This window comes from Bombyx mori, chromosome 19 (assembly GCF_030269925.1).
Source record: "Bombyx mori chromosome 19, ASM3026992v2".
Taxonomy (NCBI): Eukaryota; Metazoa; Arthropoda; class Insecta; order Lepidoptera; family Bombycidae; genus Bombyx; species Bombyx mori.
Genome location: NC_085125.1, coordinates 1,203,262 through 1,230,741, shown reverse-complemented (window position 1 = coordinate 1,230,741; position 27,480 = coordinate 1,203,262). Strand labels below are relative to the sequence as shown.

The 27,480-nt window shown below is 38.3% G+C and overlaps 1 protein-coding gene across 2 annotated transcripts in view; it reads left to right on the top strand.

Moving 5' to 3' along the window:
* Positions 1-27,480, top strand: part of LOC105841633 (nose resistant to fluoxetine protein 6) — a 387,723-nt gene that overhangs the window by 323,761 nt on the left and 36,482 nt on the right. For both annotated transcript variants that reach the window (XM_062673881.1, XM_062673882.1), the window contains one exon: positions 7,334-7,455. The gene's annotated coding sequence lies outside the window, so the exon portion shown is untranslated. The remainder of the gene's footprint in view (positions 1-7,333; positions 7,456-27,480) is intronic.

The window sequence follows — 27,480 nt, the reverse complement described above, 5'->3', positions numbered from 1 at the left end:
CCGAAAACGGGGGATACTACCACTCCGAATATTTTTATTTTTTTCCTAATTTCTGAAGTGTGTAACATATCTTGAAACGAATATATTGGTACATGTTCAACTGAATGTGGGTATTTGTGTATTAAAATTAATATAAAGTATTGGTTCAAATTCAAATTCAAATTCAAAATCATTTATTTCAACTTGGATGTCATCAAAAACACACTTGTTGAATGTCAAAATGTAAAAGAAAATGTTAACTCTACCACCGGTTCCAAAAAAGCCACAGTCCTGAGAAGAACCGGCGAAACAAACTCAGCGGGCTTTTTTTTTTTTTTTTGTATTTTCTCAACTATTTTTTTTTTTTTTTTTAAACAAGAAAACATATTTACAGTATACAAAAAAACAAGTCAAAAAAATACAATTCAAATAAATAATAATAATAATGAAAAATGAAAAGGCCAGGAGCGAACGCCTCATTCCCACGTAGTGCCATCTAGTAAAAAATCCTTAACTTTATAATATGCCTTGTTGCACAAACGTTCCTTGACAGTTTTCTTAAATCTATGAACAGGTAGTAGTTGAACGTTTTGTGGGATCTTGTTGAAAAGTTGTACACCCAGCCCCCTGAAAGAGTTGCTTATTTTCTTAATTCGAGCCGCCGGCAACGCAAGCCTATGTTTGTTCCTAGTGTTCATATTATGCAAATCGCAGACTCTGGGGAATTCTACAATGTTTTTACGCACGTACAATAAATTTTCAAAAATGTATTGGGACGCTAAAGTTAGAATTTTGATTTCCTTAAACTTGTCCCTCAAGGATTCCCTCGGGTGCATATTATAAATAGCACGAATAGCCCTCTTCTGCAGGATGAAAATCGTTTCGACATCGGCAGCATTGCCCCATAGCAAAATGCCATAGGACATAACACTATGAAAATAACTGAAATAAACTAGACGTGCCGTATTTTCATCAGTATACGTTCGTATTTTTTTTACCGCAAACGCTGCAGAACTAAGTCTATTCGCTAACTTGCATATGTGAGGACCCCACTGCAGCCTGGAATCAACTGTTATACCAAGAAAAACTGTCGAATCAACAAGCTCCAGTGTCTCTCCACTTACAATGATATTAGTGTCTACTTGTCTAACATTAGGTGTGGTAAATTTTATACATTTTGTTTTTTGTTATTTAATAACAGATTATTAACACTAAACCAATGTACCACGCGCGAGATAGCATCATTCACATCGTCATAATCTTCCAATTGTCGTTTAATTTTAAACAATAAGGATGTATCATCAGCGAATAATACGACCTCGTGACGGGTTGTGATATTTGTGATCTGTTTAAAAAAAAACTTGTAAAGAATCAGTATTTACTTCGGTCATTACTGCTTCAAGACAGAATTAGACGGGATGGTGGTACCTACCCGTGCGGACTCACAAGAGGTCCTACCACCAGTAAGTAAATTTTTACGACATGGAAATTATTTGAACCTGGGAAAGGAATCCTAGGCTCACTTTCACCCCACCCCTAAACTCGGGTCTCTGTTCATGCTATAGACTTTAGTTCGCGTAGACAGAGCTGTGGAAAGCTAGTCTAAAATGAATTTAAGGTTTGAATGGCAACATTGTTGGCGCAGTCCGTTTATGGAATGCACTACCCTTAAGCATCAAACAATCGTCCTCGCCGGAAATTTTCAAGTTCAGATTAAAATCGCACTACCTTGCACAATAATATGGCTCCTACGATATAACTGCACAAGTTGCTACTTATTTTGTATTTACTTGCATATTTTTAATATTTATTTGTATTTAATCGTATGTAAGTTTATCTTATATTGTATTTATTTTTCACATGTGTATATAAGTATATATTTTATGTAAGTTTATTATGATATAGCACCGTCCATGCTAGTTTGCTTATTCCTCTCCCTGCAAAGCTGCCTGGAAGAGATCGCGATAAGGCCGCCAATTTATGTCACCGTCTATTATTTGTTTTATATGCTTACCCTGTACATGTGGTGTTAAATAAAGAGTTATATTATTATTACTGTCTGTTCTACAATGGGGCCAATGTCCTCTGCACCACAAGTGATTACCCGCCATTTTGATAGACGCCATCTTGTGCACACATTCCTCGTGCGGTCGTGGCATAATTCATAACAACGTGATTAATATTCAACGATTCAAAGCATTTGTGTCCGTTGAAATTGATAGTTTGGATACGAATTGTGCGTTGTTACTTAATAAATTGAACAGATAGGCTATCTAAGACCGTCCATATTAGATTAGTCATCACTGCTTGGAACATATTGTTCGCGCTGGAGTTCGGGATAAATAAAAAATCTACTGAATTACAAGTTAACACTGTATTTATCACTTATAACACATAAAACACTTCACAAACACTTTAAAATTCTCAATTCGCTTCTTCCGCTTCGCTTCAGGTGATCCGTTCGCTGTTTCGCTTCGATTACTAACTGACTGCGTGCCATCTCTGCAACGTTTTTACAGTCGAGACGAAATCCCTAGAATCGTCGAGAATATTCCACAAAAGCCGAGTACTGTGTTTCCGCTATCTGACAATAGATGGCGTTGTATTTCTTGAGCGTTCTAGATGCTACTAGATCCGTTCGTTCGACTAGTCGGCGATAGATGGCGTTACTCTTACCGGCGTAACAATATCAATAAATTTCACTTTCCGTATACAATATAAGCTTTTGTGTTGATTATTACCATAGGCGCCTAGCCTATTAAGATTCTAATGTGACTGTCGACTTAAAATAATATTTGAACAATCATTTTCAAAGCCTGCCTCACTATTCAAAGCCGAACGTATTTTTTCGCTCCTAAGCGGCTCCGCTCAGCTTTTTATATAGTATTGTATATCATTTTTTTATTTTTTTTGCTTAGATGGATGGACGAGCTCACAGCCCACCTGGTGTTAAGTGGTTACTGGAGCCCATAGACATCTACAACGTAAATGCGCCACCCACCTCGAGATATAAGTTCTAAGGTCTCAGTATAGTTACAACGGCTACTCCACCCTTCGAACCGAAACGCATTACTGCTTCACGGCGGAAACAGGCGGGGTGGTGGTACCTACCCGTGCGGACTCCCAAGAGGTCCTACCACCAGTGATTACGCAAATTATAATTTTGCGGGTTTGATTTTTATTACACGATGTTATTCCTTCACCGTGGAAGTCAATCGTGAACATTTATTGAGTACGTATTTCATTAGAAAAATTGGTACCCGCCTGCGGGATTCGAACACCGGTGCATCGCTTCATACGAATGCACCGGACGTCTTGTCCTTTAGGCCACGACGACTTATTAAAATCATTTATCAACACGTTCTCTCGGTACTTCTTTAACTTAGCGCTTATCGTCGGAATTGGCTACACGAGGCTATCCTAATCCTTTCCCTTCAGTTCTTCGGCTAGATATCGCATTGCGTCCGTGTAACCGGTGGCCGTCAGATCACGATTACAAGTTCAGCGTAACTCCTAAGTGCTTCGTTCTCGGCGAGATTATCTGTCTTTATTACAGTTCAGGAGCAATTACGTTGTCTTAATAACGTTTCCTGGCGATACACGGCACTCGTAAAACTGTGCAGCTCTGGCCAAAACCCTGGTACATATCCGTGACACAGTGCCGCGTCGTTCAGCTAACCGAACGACCAACACTGTTTATTTCTGTATGAGATACAAATTTTCAGAGCGGGTGCAATTACAAAATATCTATGTGCTTAGTGAAAGCTTATTAACGTTCTCGATAGCGTAAAAGTTAACTCAACATTGTATGGAGTTGTTGCGTTTGCCTACGTTTGCCGCTAGGGGCGCTGTTCCAACTGTAGGTATACAAATTTGAGTTAACGTTTACGCTATCGACAACGTTAAAAATTCGCACTAAGCACATTATTCTTCTAGTAAACTAATGCTATACTTGAGTAGGAGTGCTCAGAATTTACCTGCTGTTATGTGGTTAGGAGATCCATCCACTCTGATAGAAAAGTTTTGAAACTGTCATAGTAATATATGTCGGCGATACAACAGGGTTTTCACACGTAAGATCTGTTACAACAAAAATACAATACCTTCTTACTATGAAACGTTAAAATTACTTGAGTAGTACAAAAAGCACTGTCTTAATTTTTACACAATTAGCCATTTTGTGATGTTTCTACAACTTCTTTTATACCAAACAAATTGAATTACTGTGTAACAATAGCCTAATATTCAGAATAAATATTTTAATAAATTTTACATGACTCTGACAGCAATTAATTTTGCTTATATTACTTTTAAAAAATGTAAAGAAACCTAATTAATATCAAGTCTGATAAAAGGTGGCGCCAACAACATGATTTGCATTTAATAAACAATTGCAATACTTATTCAAAGTATTAATGTTAATTATAATAACAATTTATTTTTAATATTTATGCTTATTAATATTTCAGTATTTTAACGAAACGTGATATCCAAGTCTGAAATCTACTGGCCCATTCTTTAAACCCGAAAATTCCCAGGATATTTGGCTTAAACGACATTTTTGCAGCTTTACAGGAGAGCCATTTAAAGTTTAAAATTTGGAAGCTCAATTAAAAACATCGAACTGTTGATGCTAATATATATAAAAATAAATTGCTCGTTAGTCTCACTAAAACTCGAGAACAGCTGGACCGATTTGGCTAATTTTGGTCTTGAATTATTGGTGGAAGTCCAGAGAAGGTTTAAAAGGTAAATAAATATGAAAATGCTCGAAATTAAATAAAAATAACAATTTTGTTTTACCTTAGATGCATCCCCCTTCGGACGGATTTTTTTTGTTTGTTTTAAATTTATTTTATACAAAATTTTAGGTATTTTATTTATCGATTGAGGCACTACGAAGTCTGCCGGGTCAGCTAGTACAAAATAAAACCCACCAAAGATAAATGTCGCGTATTAAGCCAAATGTCGTTAAGCCACAATGTAGCTTTTCACCCATCGATATGACTGATTCACGGCCCAAATGGGCAGGATCATAGCACTCACTCATGTATATGTCGGCGTTATAATACGCCCGGGTTTTTCACGCCTTAGATCTATTACAATGAAAATACAATACAATTCTATAAAACGTTAACATTACATGTTTATTACAAAAAGCCACGTCTTAGTCATTACACAATTAGCCATTTTGTTCCCAAAATATAACTTAATATTCACAATACATAAACATTTTTTTTATTTTATTTATTTATTTATGTACACACAGAAAACAAGACACAGTACAGAGTAATAGGAAAATTATGTACAAAGGCACTAGTGATTTCTAGTGATTTTTACATGACTCTGAAATTAAATTATTGTAAATAAATTACTTTTAACTTATATAAACAAACATTGTGGATAATAATCCAGCCTAAAAATAAATAGCGCCAACATCATTGGCATAACATTTACAATACTTAATTAGCTTATTACTGTTAATTATAATATAAATTATTATTAATATTTCATCATTTACATAGTCATTTGTGTTTTTAAACAATAATATAAACATTAAACATATTTTATTCTGAGCATTATCCCATCAAAACAGTGTCTGCTAATTATTAAATATGTTTCATCTTGCTAATAATAAATAAATAATAACGTAGCATACATAAGCTAATTTATATATTATCATGTTAATTATTGCCAATAGTGGCATTTACGCCCATATGTACATACGCCATTTTGTGCACAAGCGCATGCTTTGCGTTCTTTAAGTCAGTGTGTCACCAGACGATACAGTTTATTACATAGTTAGTGACATGTTGCACGGATGGTGCGGGCTAGGCGTGGTCGGACATGTTAGATCTCGTTTTCAACCATTACTGGCCGTTCTGGGCCGTTCCAAGTCCTTTATGGACCGATTATTGTTTTCGTTCCGGAGTTTTAGACGCTCGTGGACTGTTTTACGGACTGTTCTTTAAGGATAGGCTCTTTCGATTTTGTCCGCAAAGATTCGAGCTTCATATCAATTTGCATAAAATTGGGCCTATGTCGTTTTTTTTTTATTGCTTAGATCGGTGGACGAGCTCACAGCCCACCTGGTGTTAAGTGGTTACTGGAGCCCATAGACATTCACAACGTAAATGCGCCACCCACCTTGAGATATAAGTTCTAAGATCTCAGTATAGTTACAACGGCTGCCCTACCCTTCAAACCGAAACGCATTACTGCTTCACGACAGAAATAGGCAGGGCGGTGGTACCTACCCGTGCGGACTCACAAGAGGTCCTACCACCAGTAATTACGCAAATTATAATTTTGCGGGTTTGATTTTTATTATACGATGTTATTCCTTCACCGTGGAAGTCAATCGTGAACATTTGTTGAGTATGTATTTCATTAGAAAAATTGGTACCCGCCTGCGGGATTCGAACACCGGTGCTTCGCTTCAACACGAATACACCGGTCGACTTATCCTTTAGGCCACGACGACTTCTAAATTGTGTCTATTTGTATCTTCTGTCGTGCTGTATGAATCCGAATGTTGGGCGACGAAAGTAAACCATGAGAGAAGAGTGCACGCGGTAGAGATACGAATGTTGAGATGGATGTGTGGAGTGACAAGAATGGACGAGATAAAGAATGAGTACATCAGAGGAAGTGTGAAAGTAGCGCCGGTAATCAACAAATTAAAGAGCGGACGGTTAGCGTGGTATAATAAATAAATAAATATTTAATAACAATGACGCCACGTTAACTGGTCCCGTGATAAGTTCGTAAAGAACTTGTGTTACAGGTATTAGATAACGGATATAAATGTAATATTTTTATTATACACGTACATATATTTAATATACATCCATAACCCTGGAAAAGACATTTATATTAAATTTATCATACAAATATCTTCCCTTGGCGGGATTCGAACCCGCGACCCCCTTGTGTAGTGACCATGTCACTTACCACTACACCAGACGACCGTTAACCGGTATGGACATGTGATGCGTAGAGAGAAGATGCATGTGACTAGGAGATGTATGGAAATTGTAGTGCAAGGTAGAGGGGGAAGAGGTCGACCGAAGAAGATATGGACGGAGTGTGTGAATGACGATATGAGAGAGAGAGAGGAGTGAGCGTTGAGATGACGGCTGATACAAGAGAATGGAAGAGAAAAATTAGCTGTGCCGACCCCACCTAGTTGGATAAGGTGGAGAAAAATAAGATTTATTTGTATCTTCATAATTATTATTAAATACCTGAACGATTTCATGACCCACCGGTTATTGAGAGAGTGAAGAGCCTCAAAACTCCCCTATCACAGTACTCGCCGAAGTTATGGTTTTTGATGCTATTTATGTTACAGGATTTTGTTGCTTCACCTTAGATGTTATTCGTGGAAAATGGACAGAGGATTTCAGATTAAAGCAGCTTATCGACTGATAACAAGATACGGATCTAAGGACCTTTAGGATTTACTGTTTCTCGGTAAGCAATAATCCATTTTCCTTTTACCCCTTTAACTCGCTAAATAATAGTGAGGCGTGTTTTGCGTCCATACATACGTGTACTTTTTTTTCCTACCTATGCTGATAGCCTTGAGAGGCTATTTCAGCTTCGCCCTAACGTGTGGTGAGCTCACGGGGCTCAAATCGGAGTGATGTTAAAACTGGCCCTAGCAGCATTGCTTCACAGAATCTACCACCGGATCGGAAACGGGACCCACTGACAAGTTCCGGCGAGAAACTCAATGGGCTGTGTCTGTGGGTTATATGTGTACAATCTTCCTATAGCAAAGAACGCATGCTTCATAGCTACATTTCAATTCAGTACTCCATCTCACGTTATTATTATACACGAAGCAGGTCGCAGGTAAGTCCGGTCATGTTTGCTAACTAAAAAAATTGAGCTATAATGCTCAATTTATGTTGTAGATGTCTGTAGGCTCCAGTAACCACTTAACATCAGCCAATAATTAAAAAAAAGTTGTGGGATATGGCACTTCTCCGCGTATAAAATTCAGGAGACAGCTTTGTTTACTACATTTGATTTGCACACCCAAAGCTCTGGCACTAAGGGTGATGCTGCGTCGACATATGCCACATCATAAAAAAAGCGCCCACTATAAATAAAAAGTATACGCTTATTGTTCGAGATGCGTCGATTGAGAAAGGCTGTATCGTTTGATATTGATTAAAAAGATGATTTAGATCCTGAAAAGGCTTTCAGAAAAAATATATTATATAACTAGCTGACCCGGCCGACTTCATAGAGCCTCAATCGATAAGTAAAAGACCTAAACTTTTGTAAAAAATAAACATATAACAAACAAAAGGAATCCGTCCGACGGGGGACATATTAAAGGAAAAACAAAATTGTTATTTTTATTAAATTCCGAGCATTTTCATATTTATTTACCTTTCAAAGCTTCTCTGGACTTCCACAAATAATTCAAGACCAAAATAAGCCAAATCGGTCCAGCCGTTCTCGAGTTTTAGCTAGACTAACGAACAGCAACTTATATTTAAATAATATATAAGTATAGAAGAAGAAGATAGATTGAAAGAGTTCCCCGGAAAGATAGCAAAACTTAATTGATATTTGAACTGAACGGATATCGGGCCGCGTTGTTATTAAGTTTCACCGTATTCTAGTTTCAAATTGCGTCATTCGAGTCTGCGCTGAAATGAAGTCGTGTACACGCCGACGGAGTGCACTCGGCGTGCGGCGCTTTCACTTGACACGAGCCAGCTTTTAGCCGAGCACTCGAAAGCCCTAGTAGTGTTTCGGAGCTGCTATTTTCGACCTAAAATAAAATTGAGGATTCTGTTTCCTTAAATGGTGGAACGGAGACTTATTGCTGGTAGCATACATTTATTGGTGGTGGGACGTCTTTTGAGTCCGCACGGGTAGGTACCACCACCCTGCTTATTTCTGCCGTGAAGCAGTAATGCGTTTCGGTTTGAAGGGTGGGGTAGCCGTTGTAAATATACTTCTTACATCTTTCGATTCGCCGCTGCTTTTGTCATGGGAAAATTGGGTTCATTTCATGGGGAAATTTCGTTTTCCCACATTTGTGCACTTTCATAATAGTGTACAAACTTACGATTCCAATTAATTATAGTCGAATTTCGACTACTGCGGGACCTCTAGTTATGTAAAATGCTTATAAAAATCACCCCAAATTCCAGTCAACTAACGTTAGGCTGTCACAGTATTTTTCGAATGCTTCCCTATACAAATCTTTAAAGAAACACAGCTGTTATACTAATCATTAATTATCGCCCCACGTTTGAAGCACTCACGTATTACGGTTGAAGATAAAAGTAAATAACTGAGATATTTCTCATTAAAGTAAAAGCCGCTAATACTGTGAGTGCTTTCGGTGGCTTCACACGCAACCTGTGCACTAATGCAGAATGTGGTATCAGGAAATGAAATACATCAGGTACGAAGGTAGCTGTACGGTTTTAATGAGTGTAGAAGTTATTTGAGCACTAAAGAAGCACTGTGAAACTAAATTACTACTACGAAACTACATTAGAAATAGGTATCTTGTAAATATTATATGTATAAACAAAAGATAAACTCGGTAATTTTGGATTGAATTTTATTCCACCATATTTATGGTCAAACCTTATTCAGCAATAGTAATCGAGTAACATAACCCATATACACCCGTTATTTTCTTCTTCATTATGGCTCTTGTCATGAGTCTTTTTGTCGAATCAATCGCAGTTTTTTTTAATTGCTTAGGTGAGTGGACGAGCTGACAGCCCACCTGGTATTAAGTGGTTACTGGAACCCATAGACATGTATAACGTAAATGCGCCACCCACCTTTTTTGTATTTTTTTATTGCCTAGATGTGTGGACGAGCTCACAGCCCACCTGGTGTTAAGTGGTTACTGGAACCCATAGACAACTACAACGTACATGCGCCACACACCTTGAGATATAAGTTCTAAGATCTCAGTATAGTTACAACGGCTGCCCCACCCTTCAAACCGAAACGCATTACTGCTTCACGGCAGAAATAAGCGGGGCGGTGGTACCTACCCGTGCGGACTCAGAAGGGGTCCTACCACCTAGATATACCTATATAAGTTCTAAGGTCATAGCAGTATAGTTACAACGGCTATCCCATCCTTCAAACCACGGCAGAAATAAGCGGGGTGGTGGTACCTACCCGTGCGGACTCACAAGAGGTCCTACCATCAGTAAATTGCCTCAAGCATTTGACTTCGACTCCAAGCAATGCTTATAAAATCACAAATTACATTGAAACTATAGCTTACTGTCATTACACGGCTCACATATAACGTATTGAACTTATCTCGACCTTACGCGACCTTTTTTTACGCGCTCAATCGAACGGTATTACGCGAACTCGCAATTTTATTGTGCGTGTGGAACTTTTGTTTATAACTGATCGAAAATTGACTGGCTCTTCCGATCGGTCGCTTCTACATACTATAAAGCCCAAAGAGCGAACCTAAAGCTACATTAACAAAAAGCTTTTGGCTTTCTTTTCGAATGGCCTCGCGTTTTCTAGATAATATGAAATAAATAAATATTAGGTACAATAATTGATTGATAAATAGTAAACAAAGGAATGGAGAGATTGTTCATGGGCCTCTTCTTCCGTGGCAAATTTCATTTAATACACTCGATTCAATACATTCAATTCATTTTGAAACGCTATGTAATAAAGTCTATTAAATTATTTGCAAAAAAAAACAAAGCTTTTTTTAATACTCTTTTTTGCTACCAAGCAAATTTTCGTACGGTGGCTTTAATAAAATCAATTCTTAATTAGTACCTAAGCTTCAAAAATTATACACAGCTTTCTTGTTCTCAATGGCATAAATATAAGTCTGTCGGATCAATCGAGTACTATTTTAATCTCAAGCAACATACGTATCGACATCAATTTACGTTGATGTGTGTACATATTTGCTTATATTAATTGGATATTTCAATATCCAAGTATGTGTACATAGCATTAATAATGTTTACGAACATTTAAATTCCGGACTGGAATTGTATTTCATTTCAGTCAGCTTAGTTGTATGTCAGTAGAACTCTAATTATGATCTGTAGCTCTATGTAGAGTTAATGCTCTGCTGCCAAGAGCTAAGATAGATACTCTATGCATAATTTAGTTATTATACGTAATGAGACAATAAAATTATCATCATTCTCTGTATTCGGATATGTAATACATTATCTAAAGAATCATTATTATATAAGGTATTGACTTATACTTTTTATTTATTTAAGCTTTGTTTGTTTGTGCTTTGTGAATTGCGTATACAACTTTTTTGGTTTGGTTTTCTGCTGGATCCGAAGGGAATCAGCTACGCTCAGTCACATATGGTCATTTTTACATAGCGCACCCACCGTGGATTCCTGTGCTGATGAGTCCATGGGTCAAGAATTATATGCGACAGCCCGGCCTCCCAGCGCTCCGATATACATAATATTTGGAATGTTAATTAGAGCAAAAAAAATCAGCTCATTTACTGGTGTCAGAATCCGCGAATGTACTATAAAATACTATGGGACTTGGCACTGCCCCAGGCATTGCTGAAGTCCATGGGCGACGATAACCACTCACCATCAGGTGGGCCGTATGCTCGTCTGCCTACACGGGCAATAAAATAAAACTAAATTTACTATCTTATCATTTCCTATTCCTCAACTATTTTTCCAATAAAGCTTCTATATCCAACTATAGATGCTGATGGTAGGGCAGTAAACGAATATCTTTCCAAATTTCTGATATAAACCAATCTAACATTGAGCAATAGAACAAGTTATCAAAGTCTAGTAGCCGATATGTGATGATTTTAGCTCATCGAAAACTTATTTGAGATTTAGATCGCCAATCTGATTTATTATATATGAGTGAGCGTTAAATGTAGCTTCGATTTCGATGCAGTTATACCACATATTACAATCCTAGCTCAATAATAAAAGTCACTGCAGGTAATATAGTTGTATTACACAGCGTCACGTGTTAGCCAAATTGAGTACTTGTGTCGCAGTCACTAGAGATTCAATCGTCTACTGTCAAAGTACTATAAATTTATTAGTTGGAATATTTATAGTTACTAGAGGTCCCGCAGTAGTCGAAATTCGACTATAATTAATTGGAATTGTAAGTTTGTACACTATTATGATTGTATTTTATACTCACACTATAATCACAAATTTCGCCAAGACTACACTATAAAAAATATTAACAAAGACAAACAATATTTAATCTATTCTCAATTTGACAACAGACGCCAAGAACAAAAGTTTGACAATAAATAGTATGCTTGCGTGTGTGCGTCAAGTATGTGGTATGTAGTGTGTGTAATATTTTCTTTATTGATTTAATGTATCTTTTATGCATTATTTAAAAAATATAATAGCATTGTGCACTTCTTCTCTATATTCTCTATAAGTGTGGGAAATTTCATATTCCTCCGTCCGCGTGATTTTCGTAAAAAGGGATACAAAGTTTTTGCTTCACGTATTAATATATAGATAATAGTTATAACAGATTTTGTGGTAACAGTAAAAAAAATCGCTACAAGTAACTTTGGTTGTTTATACTGGTGGTAGGACCTATTGAGAGTCCGCGCGGGTAGGTACCACCACCCTGCTTATTTCTGAAGCAGTAATGCGTTTCGGTTTGAAGGATGGGGCAGCCGTTGTAGCTATACCTGAGACTTTAGAACTTATGTCTCAGTCTCAAGGCGGATGGCCCATTTACGTTGTAGATGTCTATGGACTCCAGTAACCACTTAACACTCGTCTACTAACTAGCCCACCCATCCAAGCAATAAAAAATAAAAATAAAAAATATATATATATATATAGGTGATTAAGATTATGGTCTAAAGAGTAAGACAGTGTATTTTTTACTAGAGTTTGTAATGCAAGCCTTTTTATCGACTTGGCCCTGTTATCTGATGCTTTAACTTTGTAAACTTATGAGATTTCGGTCAAAAAGCGCTGTAAATAAGTGGACATTTTGTTAGGATGTCACTTATTACGTAGTCAGAAAATCGCCGGTCACCGAACTCGATTTCCTATGTAGAATAGAAACGAATAAGTATTCTACTTTCCGACCTTTAAGCTTTCATGATTTGACTGCGGTTATATTAGGCAAGAGGAAGCGATTTGATGTAAAATAGGTTTTAGTATTCGGTGGGGCACAAAAGTACTGAGATGAAGACCTCGGATTGGACGTCGTAACCCGGGCAGAGACAGCCAACGAGGTGGACTGATGACCTGGTCAAAGTGGTTGGTAGGGGCTGGACGCGAAAGGCAAGAGACCGAAAATAATCGGGGGCATTTGAAGAGACCTTCACTCATGTCTAAAATGAAACAATTCCTAATTGTCTGGACCTTCATGTCTCGTTAAGTCATGACCTACTCCAATTATTTATATATTTTCGAAAGGCAAAACCCGCCAACGCTCAACAGCGTATTACCCCATAACTACACGCTAAGACCCCAAACCAAATGCGTGTGAGAATTTCCCTTTACCGTCCATCTGCCCGTAGTTACATCTACATCACAAGTTTCGGTATGAGCTTGCAAGTGCTATACCCCAAGGGCGGTGATAACCCACTTCACCGATTGTCGTTTACTTACTGCTTATATACTGGATGTTGTACGTTTGGGGTTTTTATGGTGTGAATATTTTAGTGCAATCAGGACGGGATCAAATTTGCTTTGCACTGACCGCGGTTGTTTACCGAATTTCGGAACTTTTTATTTTTATATACCAACAACCAAGAATTTGAGATAAATTTTTAAGCGGTAGGCAGCGGTTTGGCTCTGCCCCTGGCATTGCTGAAGTCCATGGGCGACGGTAACCACTCACCATCAGGTGGGCCGTATGCTCGTCTGCCTAAAAGGGCAATAAAAAAAAAAGAGAATTCATTGTGATTGCTGGGCAGACAAGATTACGCCTGCTTGATTTTAAATGGCTATTGATTTATATAGACGTTAATATCACCGCATATATTTTAGACACAAAACCTAACAGAGCAGTATTCTGGAATATCCATTATAAAAATACAAAAGTATAAAACTTTTTGACAAACAATTACTATCTGCTGTTAAAAGTAAGAAATTTCCCGATCAGATCGTTCCATTTTGTTTTCACGGAAGAGAAATGAATTGTATAAAAATACATCCAGTACGACTCGACGGTGGCTTCTTCGATAAAAAAATGTGTGCGTGTACTAGTGTACACACGTAAGAAGTGAAACTTGTTTATGGCCTTATTTTTCGAAAAATGATCTACATGCAACTTTCTAGAAATTGGTTAAATAAAGTTAAATTAGATAAAGTTTAAACAAAAGGATTTTATTATCATAGACATGAATACAAATAATACAATTATTTCACTTTACCTTTTTGCTACTAAGATTATTACAGCATTTCATTAATTGTAATAGAATTATTACTATCATTGTCATTGTCATTATAATAATATATTTTTGTAATTAATGGCTTATGGTAACTGAAATATGAAATATATGGTTTACATTCCACGAAATTTAGTGACCGAGTAAAAACTCCATCAATTGTAGTGCCAGATCTTGTTGTTGACGTTTGAGGACTGTTTTTCATGGATAAATTCAATTTATCTTTCAGAAATTCAACTAGCTTCAAAGAATTTTCCGATGCAAAATTTACATTAAAATCTCCACTTAAAATCATCGGTATTTTATAATTATTGTTACCGAGTAAAGAGGCACCTTCACTTGTGTACGGCAACAATGAATGGTGAAGAAAAAGATGGCGCGTAACGGAAAAATGTGACGCGTAACCGAAAAATGTGACGGTAAATTTTTTTCCAACGCCGATAAAGAAGTTTCACTTCAATAAAACGCGGACAATAGTTGGCAAATACAGGGGAAATATGACAAAAAAGTTTCGCCCACCTCAATCAGATAGTATTGTCGGAACTACCACGAAATCTCGATTCAAACGTAATCTTACTCTCTATGTATTATGAAATAATGGAATTCGAGAAATCTAACATGTCGCACTCGTAACATTTAAGATACGTCTCACATATGAACGTAAAATTTTCGATTACCAATATTCCGACTGTCAGTTCAGGCCACTAGCTACTTAATAGTAATAATAGTTAGTAAAACTTTTCGGATTTGTCTCTGGAAACTGATGACTCCATAAACCCGTTTTGTAAAATATACGAGTAGGTACCACGACCTCCTGCCTATTGCTACCGTGAAGCAGTAATGGGTTTCGGTTCGAGGGATGGAGCGGCCGTTCTACTATAAAAACCAATAACCACTCAAAACTGTGAGCTCTAAATAATAAAGAAACAGTTGCTGGTACACCTGGTAATCTGATTAGTTCCTTTCATCTTTAAGTACCCTTTCACTCTGTGTTTTATTTAACATCCTGCCTATTTCTGCAAAAAAGCACCCAGGTCTTCCTGCTTTAATAATTGGGGCTGCATTTATACCACACAATTGAGGCTTTAACCTGCTCCATGTCGGAAGGCAATCCTCATGTCGTGATTTCCAACTATATACTGAATAACTTAATGAGTTTTTTGGAATCAAAAATAGTCCGTTGATTCATATCTTGTATTCATTTACATATGCGGCGTTCTTTCCGTGTGATGTCTATTCCGGCAACCACTCAACTCCAGAGAGACCAAGAGCCCGTTACGCCTCTAGATGACAAAAAAAATCGTTGGTCTGTAAAGCCGGCTTACTGACGATAGTTGAACGTGACAACGTCATAAGAAAATACTGATGGAATGGTTTCATTTTTCAACTATCGCAATTATCGTTGCTATAAACAATTGACACCATATTCACTTTTCACTGAATTTCATACTTGACGAAAACATGTAAATGTATTATTGTATAGCAGTTGTCCACGCGGATGCATCGCTCACTCAAGTAGGAGAGAGACAGATGTCGAACGCTGCCGAACGCGGAGGGCGATTGTGCCTCTTTGTCGCTCGTTGCGCGCTCTCGCTTGCACTTCAAGCCTTAAATGGAACGCCTCAGAGAGAGGTAACGCATGAGTCATGTTTTTTCGTGCGTGCAATCGGCTCCATCGAATTATAAGACGTTGTCATGTCAAAAACATGACCTAAACAATAAATTTGGGAGAGACTTCAAAATCGAGTTTCAATCTAGTTCAATTAGCGAATAGTAAGGTCCATTCCAACGGGATTCCAACAGACTACTGTCAACGATTTGTCTTCATTTGTCCTACCGTAACCGCAGGGAGCCGAGGCAGCAAAATAATTAACTCGGTTACGTTTCTCGCGCAGTACATTTTTAAACGGATTCACGAAATGGATATCTTCTCGAGGTACCCCCAACGCTGTAAGGGTTTTGTAAATTTGCTTTTGCATTCTTGCGTAATGAGTTGTGTTTTAAAGTGGAAAAGGAAATGAAGAGTCGACTACATTAATTACCGAATTAAAAAAATGTGAAAGGGACATATTTTCCTTACACCATTGCGCTTACTTCTACTCCAAAGCATCCGTGATTTCCAAATACTCGTAGTCAAATATTGCAATACTATTCGCTACCTTTTTTTTATTTTTTTATTGCTTAGATGGGTGGACGAGCTCACGGCCCATCTGGTATTAAGTGGTTACTGGAGCCCATAGACATCTACAACGTAAATGCGCCACCCACCTTGAGATATAAGTTCTAAGGTCTCAGTATAGTTACAACGGCTACCCCACCCTTCAAACCGAAACGCATTACTGCTTCACGGCAGAAATAGGCAGGGCGGTGGTACCTACCCGTGCGGACTCACAAGAGGTCCTACCACCAGTGTCCGAGCAAAGAGCCTGCTCGTTTGCAGATAGCAAATACACGCGCAAGCCAATTGGAGTTAATTAATTTTAAGTTCATTCATTCCATCTTTGTTCGTCATCAAGGCAATACACGTATTTTTACAAGACACTATTTTGGAGTTTTTATGAAGAGTCCCTATTCATTTCCCCCATCATGTGGTCATTCGAGCCGATGTTGGATTTCTTGAAGATAATTATTAAACAGCGGAATTGAATAATTACATTGAAATTTGCCGTGGAGGGTATAAGCCGATAACGGATATCTGGACAAAAAACTTCAAGATAATTTACGGTGTTTATAGTAACATTATAGTAAAATATCATCACCCAACACTCGGTCAGGTAGTATGTAACCATAATTAAGGATATTAAAAGGTCAGTGCTGTTTTGTCCTGAGTTTAACGTAGATACCTATGCGCATTGTGAATAGTTTGCCTTATCGTCTTTAATGATGATTATTTGCGAATACAATTATACGTACTCATTGTAACAGTGAAGTACAGTAGATATTTGCTACATTTATAATTGTATAGTTGCATTTTAGTTAATTTTTCACCTTAGATAGTTGTTAGTGTGTAGGTAGGTATTATTAATGTTTAGTTGGCGTTAGATAGATATTAAAGAATTTAATTTGCTATAATTCAGTTAATAAAACCGTATTAGTGTACATAATAAATAATCAATTATTGTATTGTCCTTAATTTCCGACGTTAGGTAATTAGTATATCGGTATTTAGGAATTTGGTCAAAATTGAATTGTTATCAAATCAATTCCAGGTTGACTACACTCGGTTCCCAGTATGTCCGAAGAAAGAGAATTAGTTAAAAAACGAGGAAGTTTCAAGGGCCGTTTAACTGCATTTCACAACTTCCTTGATGCATCGAGTAACAAGCAGTTGACTAGTTGTGAGATCAAGGAATTGCAGTTACGGATGGGTAAAATCGAGGCTTTATATGAGCAGTACGACGAGGTACAGTTGCGATTAGAATGTTTGGTAGATGATGTCAAGGCTCAGTTCTCTGAACGTGCCGAGTTTGAGTCCCTGTATTACAAAACTCTGTCTAGGTCACATGAGTTGATAAGTAAGTATAAAAATGATAATGAGTCCGTAAATAGTGATAAATGTTCCCGTATTAGTCAACGTAAACCTGTTAAATTGCCCACTATACAGCTACCAAAGTTTAATGGGTGTTATAGCAATTGGTTGGAGTTCCGGGACACTTTTACTAGTCTCATTCACTGTAACGATGAAATTGATCAAATTAACAAGTTTCATTATTTGCGAGCGTCTCTGGAGGGATCTGCTGCTGTGGTAATCAATTCTATTGGGTTCTCGGCAAGCAATTATGATATAGCTTGGAAGCTAATTTGTGATCGCTTCGATAACAAAAGGTTGTTAGTACAAAATCATGTGTCATCCTTATTTAACTTAAACACTATTTCAAAGGAATCATCTGTTGCGTTAAAAGGTATGATCGACCAACTTAACAAGAATTTGCGCACTTTAGAATCTTTAGGTGAACCTGTTCAGCATTGGGACACTTTGCTTATATACATAGTTACTCGTAAGTTAAGTCAGCAAACATATCGTGAGTGGGAGGAACACAAAGGTCGCATAGACAAAGATAGCACAATAACATTTGATGCATTCCTGCAATTTATTCGCACTCGCGCTGATTTAGTAGAAACACTAGAGTTAACACGAAATAGCAATAATCCCACTGTTGCTAAGCCTAAGTCCAATTATAATGCGATGCAATCTATGGTTATATCACAGGATTATAATAGTTCTAGTAAGCAATGTCCCCACTTTCAAGCCGATCACATTCTAAGTAATTGTTCAGCATTTCTTGCACTTAGTATAGACGCCCGTATCAAATTATTACCTAGTTATAAAGTCTGCTATAATTGTTTTCGTGCAGGTCACTTTGCCAATCGATGTAAAAGGCCGGGTTGCAAAATATGTAAGCGTCGGCATAACACGTTAATACATTCGTCGGAGAACAAAGGTACTACAAACTCTAGTAATAACAATCATAAAACCATGTCAAACGGGAGTTCGTCTCATTCCGTATCAACGTCATTGCCCACTGACGCCGTAACGAGCACTAATGTAGAGTTGGGTACCTCACTCATGAGTTGCCTCATTTGAGGTACTCGTGACAGTAAATTGAAAGAGTTACTCGAATTTCAATATTGAACCGCCTCACGAACCTCTTCACGCTAGTGAGTGAGTGAGAAAAATGTTCGGCGAGGTTATTATCTGTGAACGTGAATCAGATGAATGGAAACGAGGGAGTTGAGCCAAGTTGAGCTGAACTGAGGCGGGAAGTCTCAGATCAAACGAAATTACAAACATGTTTATTTTTGTTTAATTTTTTTAACTGTTTGTATGTTTTGTTTGTTTGAATTTAATTATATAGTTATAGAAGGAATATTAGGGGTGCTAAAATAAAAGTCACAGAGATCTTAAATAAAACAAAGCATAAAAAAATATTGAGTGCTTATATTGAGAAAAAGTGTATATATATAAATTAATAAAAAAAATTAAGACGAAGGAAAAAATCACATGTTTGCATTTAAAAATAAAATCATGCGGACCTTTTGACCGTCCAAACGGTTACGTCTATCAGTGACAACATGCCCTGCTTTTGAAAAAATTCTTTCAGAAGGAGTTGACGTAGCGGGGATACAGAAATGTTTCTTCACGACATCGTATAGTCGCGGATACGTATGCCGTTTCATGTACCACCATAATATGGGATCAGTGGTTCTTCTGCTGACAAGAGGCTCATCAAAATACTTGTCGACTTCAACTATAGCGGCTGCGGTCGGGTTCTGTTTTTTTACTGCATCTACAACTTTTAAATCGAAATCGTCCCAAATGCTAGGTTTTTCTGGAGTTTCTGGAGTTACGTTTTGTATTATATTTTCTGTAAGTTCTAAATTTGTGGTAGTAGTCGTTTTAGCTGCTATATTTGAAAGATATTTTTTTGCGTTGTCAACACTAGGTGTTTTATCGTCGGGGAACCCGTACGTCTTAAATCTAGGATCGAGTAGAGTAGATACAGCAAGTAATTTATTGTCTTCCACGTTCCTAAATCGCGTGGTTAAATCTGTCAGGAACCGCATTGCCATATTCCTTACGCTTTGAGGAATATTGTCCGACTCTTGGATAAAAACCTCACATTTTTTTTTTAATAAATTTGCTAAGACTATTATCTGAGAAACCGTAACGTGCTTTTCTCCACTCATTATTTCTGTGACTGATTTAAAATGCTTTAACAGTTCGCAGCTTTTAATCAAAATCTGCAAGTCACCGGGGGTCAAATTAGGCGTGCTGGGATAATCAGTGGCAATAGTGGAGATAATACTTTTTTTTATTTCTAAAATCCTCTCAAACATGTCATATATCGAGTTCCACCGAGTGATGACATCTTGTTTCACTTTTAGGTTTTTTTCTCCCAGCTGCCTCTGTGTGGCTGTAAGTCGCTCACTTGCCAGAACGCTTCTTCGAAAAATTTCTACAATTGCCTTAACCTTCATTTGAGTGTCTTTTATCTCTATTAACCCCCCTTGGACAATTAAGTTCAACGTGTGTGCAAAACACGGCACTTGCTTCCATTTGAGTAACGCAATGGCAGCTTGAATGTTATTGGCATTGTCGGTAGTAACTGACACTATTTTTTCATCGACACCCCAGTCTGTGCATACTTTTTTTATTAATTGAGCTAGATTTTGTGCGGTATGACGCTGTGCATCTGGGATGCATTCAAGCATAACTGAATTAATGTTAGTATTTATAATAAAATGAGCTGTGACGGAAACATATTGCTGGTGAGATGAAGAAGTCCAGGCATCCGTAGTTAGGGCTATGTATTCCGCTTCTCTTAGTACTTTTGCCACGTTTTCTCTAACAATGTTATAATATTTTAATAATAGGGCATTTGATAATGTCTTTCGTGATGGAGGCATATATGAAGGAGACAACTCTTGTATAAATGTTCTAAATGAATCACTTTCAACGATTGTAAAAGGCAAATAATTTTTAACAATCATTTCAAGGAGCATCTTATTCACTATTTCAGTTTTTTTTAATGACAACGGTTTTGAAAAATATTCATTAATTTTATTGGCATGAACTTGAGGACGACGAATCGGAACGGCAGCTGCTGGTACTAATTGTGTAGATTCATTCGAGCAGGCTGTAGACGACTCACCTTGAGACGTAGACACAAGTTGAAATGCAGGTGCAAGAGGAATAGCAACACTATCTGTGGCGTTAATATTAGCATTTGAATTCAATAAAGCCATACGATCTTCTTGAATACCAGTTAGTACAAGGGGATGGAATGATTTTAAATGTCGTGTTAAATTATAAGGGCCTGCGCCTTTATGTGACAAAATTTTCGAGCAAATTGTACATTTAGCCTTGTGTTCTCCTAATTCCGTAAAAAACTCCCAGGTTTTAGATTTTTTTGCTGTTGGAGCCATAATACCGCCAAAAACTTTCAGTCAAGCAAAAATCAAATAGGTACAAATAGCTTTATAATAAATCACCACCACCACCGTTAACCACACTGCTACCTGCTAGCAATAATAGTCCACCACCAACATAAACAAAACAATCAGAATATTGTAAGTATTTTTCGGACTTTACGTAATTAACAAGTAACAAGTAACAACGTAACAAGTTAAAGATTGATACAACAATGCACTTCGAAGGTCAGAGGTAAACTATAAACTAAAAAAGAATTTTAAAATAAAATATTTTTATTTCCCTATGATTGATAATCCCTTGGATAATAAGCTTTATTTACTCACACTTAAAAATGGTAATAGTGTGTCATTAATTTCTTTCATTTTAAATTCTGAGCGAAAGAAAACTATACGTGTGAGGGAGAGCAATAATTGCATTTCGGCAGAACCCGAACGAAGCCACGCTCGGCGACGGCATTCGGTAGCATTCGGTAACACGAAGCGCGACTCGAGTATAATGCGCGCGCAACACTTGCTCGACTCCCTCACTCGTTCGGCCTCAACTCAACCAACTCATCGCCCGCGCCGTCGCCGCGTCGCGCCGGGCCGGGACGTAATGGTGACGTATCGAGCAAGCGCTAACTCACCTCAAATGAGGGGTACCTCATGAGTACCTCACGAGGTGAAATGAGGTGCTCCCTCATCCTCATTTAAAATAGACGAGTTACCCATCGCTACACTAATGCGACTGCGAGTGCAAATAATTTAACGTTGTCGGCGGCCCTCAGTTCATCTTGTGGCGAGCGTAAACAACGCGGCGTGTTATTGTCCACCGCTCTTATCAAGTTATGTGATCAAAATGATCGTGAGCACATAGTGCGGGCCATGCTTGATAGCGGTAGCACGTCTTGTTTTATGACGGAACGATTATATAAACGGCTTAACTTAAATTCTAGTCAGGTAAATGGTTCAGTATATGGCATTAATAACGTGAGTTCTCGCGTAGGCAAAATATGTCAAGTAAAAATGACGTCATTAGACAATAGCTATTCCAATAAGTTTTATTGTTTTATTTTGCCATCATTAACGACTGTGGTGCCATGTCGTGAAGTCGACATTTCAGACCTGAATATTCCTGATACCTTGTGTTTAGCTGACCCCACCTTTTATAAGCCGTCAGAAGTGGATGTCTTAATCGGTGCTGATCTCTTTTGGGACCTGGTCAGTTCACAAAGAATTCATTTAGGTTTAGATAAGCCAGTTTTATGTGAAACATTGTTAGGCTGGATTGTATCTAGGCCTGTTAGTTATAATAATAATAATAGTAAATCATTTTCGCATCATTTTCGCAAACCGATCCCTCTGGTAAAGGTGATTTAAATAAAATTCACAAAGATTTAATAAAATTTTGGAATTTAGAGGAGGTTAACTCGCAATCTCCAAATTATTTACCCGAGGAAAAGTTGTGTGAGGAACATTTTGTCGAGAATACGACACGTTTAGAGGACGGTCATTTTTGTGTTCGTATTCCTTTAAAGCAAAGTCCTTCTATCTTAGGAGAATCTTTTCAAAGAGCTTCTAAATGTTTATATTCTTTGGAACGCAGACTAAAGTCAAAACCTGATTTAGGTAAATTATATCGCGACTTCATGTCCGAATATGAGACTTTAGGACACATGACCGAAAATCAAAATAGTGACAGTCCCAATGGCTATGTTATACCTCACCACGGGGTACTGCGTGAATGTAGCACTACTACCAAACTCCGTGTAGTCTTTAATGCGAGTTGTGTTACTTCTTCGGGAGTGTCCTTCAATGATCTGCAAATGGTTGGTCCTACGGTGCAGGACGATCTTATATCTGTACTTCTTCGGTTTCGACAGCACAAGTTCGTCTTGTCAGCTGATGTTGCGAAGATGTACAGGTGTGTATACGTCCACCCATCTGATAGATTCCTACAACAGGTACTGTGGCGTGATAATGCTTGCGACCCTGTTAAGACGTACACATTAAATACTGTAACGTATGGTACGGCTAGTGCACCATTTCTCGCTACGCGCTGTCTAAAGCAAATAGGTATTGACTATCAAAACAGCGCTATTAAGATGTGTTCGCATTCTGTAGGCGAGTCATACCCAGGTATCAGAGATAGGATCGCTGACGTCATCAAGCATGACTTTTACGTTGATGACCTGCTGACTGGAGGTGATGATTTAAATGAGGTTATGTTCATGCGCACCGAGGTCACCAACGCACTGGCGTCTGCTTGTATGCCACTCAGAAAGTGGAGATCCAACGTACCTGAATTAGTATCTGGAGCTTCACAGTCGTCGTTAGATTTAGATATGGGCTCTAATGAACCCAACAAGTTGTTAGGACTTGACTGGTCTGCTAGTTCCGATGAATTGGGCTTTTCATGTTCTACGCTATCTTCTAAAGTTTCTGCGACTAAGCGAGACATACTTTCTGCCATTGCACGTATTTTTGACCCCCTAGGACTTTTATCTCCTTGCGTAGTTACCATGAAAATGTTATTACAAAGAATGTGGTTGGATAAACTCTCATGGGATGAGCCGTTAACCCCGGTACTTAATGATATTTGGAATAACACTGTGAAAGCATTGCCACTTATCAATGATTTCCGTGTTCGTGTGTGATTCATTTGCGAACGCAGAATTACACATTTTCACGGACGCATCTGAGCGTGCGTATGGCGCCTGCGTCTATGTGCGCAGCACCAATGACCAGGGTAAATATAAGGTTAGTTTATTGGTCGCTAAAAGTCGAGTAGCGCCGATCAAGCCGACCACCATTCCAAGACTGGAATTGTGTGGGGCTGTTGTAGGAGCTCGTTTGTGCGAGAAGGTCGTGAACTCACTGAGACTACAATTTAGTCAAATTTATTGCTGGACTGACGCCACAGTCGTGTTGGGATGGTTGCAGATGTTGCCTTCTAAGTTACAGCCGTTCGTGCGAAATCGAGTTGCTGAAGTTTTAGACAAGGCGGGACATTGTACTTGGCGACACGTCCCAACCCATCAAAACCCAGCAGACCTAATATCTCGTGGCGTGGATATTAGTGTTCTGCAATCATTGGATTTGTGGTGGAGTGGCCCTAGTTTTTTAAAGCAAGAACCGTCTCACTGGCCTTCTCAACAAAAATGGTTAGAGTCAGATAAGCTGCCTGAAACTCGACCTATTTCGTTTAGCGCTAGTGTTAGTGAAACTAAGCACTGTAATAATGCATTCATAGATTTCAATCGGTTTTCTAATTATTCAAGGCTTATTCGCAGCATAGCAACTGTCATAAGGTTTATTAAAATGTGTAGAAAAAATTCTCCTCACAGTAAATTTCTGTCACAATCAGAGTTGCAGGATGCATTGAATATAATTATAATTATAAGTCAAATTGAATCCTTTCCCGAATATAAATTATTAATTAATAATCAGAAATTGCCTAATAAAAGCGCTCTTATTAAATTTAATGTGTTTATAGATAGTAATAAAATAATGCGTGTCGGAGGACGCTTAGCAAATTCTGAATTTTCTTTTGATAAAAAACACCCTATAATTTTACAGTCCACTCACAAATTTACCAAGTTACTGTTCGAGTATGAACATGTAAAACTAATGCATGCGGGCCCTCAATTATTGCTGGCTTCGATTAGAGAATCGTACTGGCCCATAGGCGGACGAAGTTTAGCAAAGAGTTGTTATCGTAATTGCGTGCGTTGTTGTCGCATGTCGGGTAGAACGATTACTCCGTTGATGGGTAGCTTACCACAGCAGCGTCTCCTTCCAGGCGGTTATCCTTTTGAAAGCACTGGTGTGGATTATGCTGGTCCCATCATGGCTGCTAGTAGGCAAGGTCGAGGATGTAGGCTATTAAAAGTGTACATAGCAATCTTTGTGTGTTTCACCACCAAGGCTATTCACCTGGAGCTGGTTAGTGACTTAACCAGCAATAAATATTTACTAGCCCTATATAGATTTATTTCACGACGGGGAAAACCTACTAACATCTACTCAGACAACGGTACCTCTTTCGTTGGTGCATGCAGTGAACTTTCGAGGTTCCTTAAATCTAATTGTGATTCCTTGGGCGAGCAACTAGCTAATGACGGGATTAAATTCCATTTTATCCCAGCGTACACCCCTCATTTTGGCGGACTCTGGGAAGCGGGTGTCAAGTCGACAAAATACCATCTCAGGCGAGTGTTGGGAAATTGTAATCTCACTTTTGAAGAACTTAACACCACGTTAGTCCAGATTGAGGCTATATTAAATTCACGTCCGCTGACGCCGCTGTCTTCCGATCCAGCAGACTGCACTCCACTGACTCCGGGTCATTTTCTTGTCGGTCGGCCGCTTACGTCACTTCCGCAACAAGATGTACAGGACTACTCCGCTACTTCACTGTCTCGCTTTCAACGGATCGAGCAACTTCGCCAGCATTTTTGGGCTCGTTGGAGCAAAGAGTTTGTGTCTGAGTTGCAGCAAAGGACCAAATGTTACACTTGCAAAGACACACTGAAGCTTGGATCCTTGGTTATTATAAAGGAGGATCATCTACCTCCCCTCAAATGGAGATTAGGAAGAGTCGTCGCCGTCCATCCAGGGTCAGATGGGATTGTTCGCGTGGCAGATATTAAAACCACCACTGGAGTCATCCGCAGAGCCTTCAACAGGATTTGCCCACTGCCCGTTGATTCTACATTTGGTTGAAAGCGCACCTGCTGCTTCCAACGTCCGGGGGCATGTCCGAGCAAAGAGCCTGCTCGTTTGCAGATAGCAAATACACGCGCAAGCCAATTGGAGTTAATTAATTTTAAGTTCATTCATTCCATCTTTGTTCGTCATCAAGGCAATACACGTATTTTTACAAGACACTATTTTGGAGTTTTTATGAAGAGTCCCTATTCATTTCCCCTACAACCAGTGATTACGCAAATTATAATTTTGCGGGTTTGATTTTTATTGCACGATGGAAGTCAATCGTGAACGTTTGTTGAGTACGTATTTCATTAAATAAATTGGTACCCACCTGCGGGATTCGAACACCGGTGCATCGCAACAACGAATGCACCGGACGTCTTATCCTTTAGGCCACGACGACTAAAACCTTTGTACGTAAACATAAAAATAACTTTGTATAATAAATCACTATGTCCTAAATGAAAACCAAATAATTAAACAGTATACAAGAACATTGATCCCGATTGTGAATCAACCTCAAGCCTCGTTACCAATAACTAGACCGACAAGACCATCAAATAACACTACAAATCTGTACAGAAATGAAAAAGTGAAATTTCTTAACCGTGAACTAACAAAAAGCTAATTAATATGTTTTATATCTATCAAATTGAGGACGTCAATCTTAGTATGTTTGCACACTTCTTAGTCTTGCAAAAAGTAATCACTCCGACATTTCCCGAAGAAGTTTGAGGCAGGTACACCTAAGAGTTTTATTTTTAACTGCAATAGTAATACCTGGTTTGGTTTGCTGGTCGATCTTGTTGATTAGTAAATGTTGTGAAGGCTTGCTTCGATAGACTCAAGCCTCATATTGCACAACTTGGCCTTGGCCACTTATAGCATTGAACCAGGTCATCCTCTCATTGTATTAATCATGGTTGTCAGAGCCAATAGACCCAAAAACGTGAATTCCTTCATCCAAATTGTTTTATTTATTTATTGCCCTTGTAGGCAGACGAGCACATGGCCCACCTGATGGTGAGTGGTTACCGTCACCCATGGACTTCAGCAATACCAGGGGCAGAGCCAAGCCGCTGCCTACCGCTTAATCAATTTCATAAATTATAAATTATTAATTTCATAAATTGCTTTTTATTATTTCAATGATGGTCACATTCGAAAAGTTCCGACGAAAAGCTGCGGGTTTCTTCGTAATAAAACTTTATCAGGTTAAAACGACACAGAGGCTGTGTCATGGCTTCATTAAAACTTGGCGAACTCAGAAATTGGTGGACGAAGTAAACAAGCGCCCGATGAAAGACACGCTGGCTGATTATAAGGGGCTATCGGTTATTTCAGGGAAAACTTGGCTGGTTGATTTCGACGTTGACGTATTTAGGACAGTTTTGGGGAGCGTTTACATACATATATCTTTTAATGGATCATTTGTTTTTACCGCCTTGTAGCTG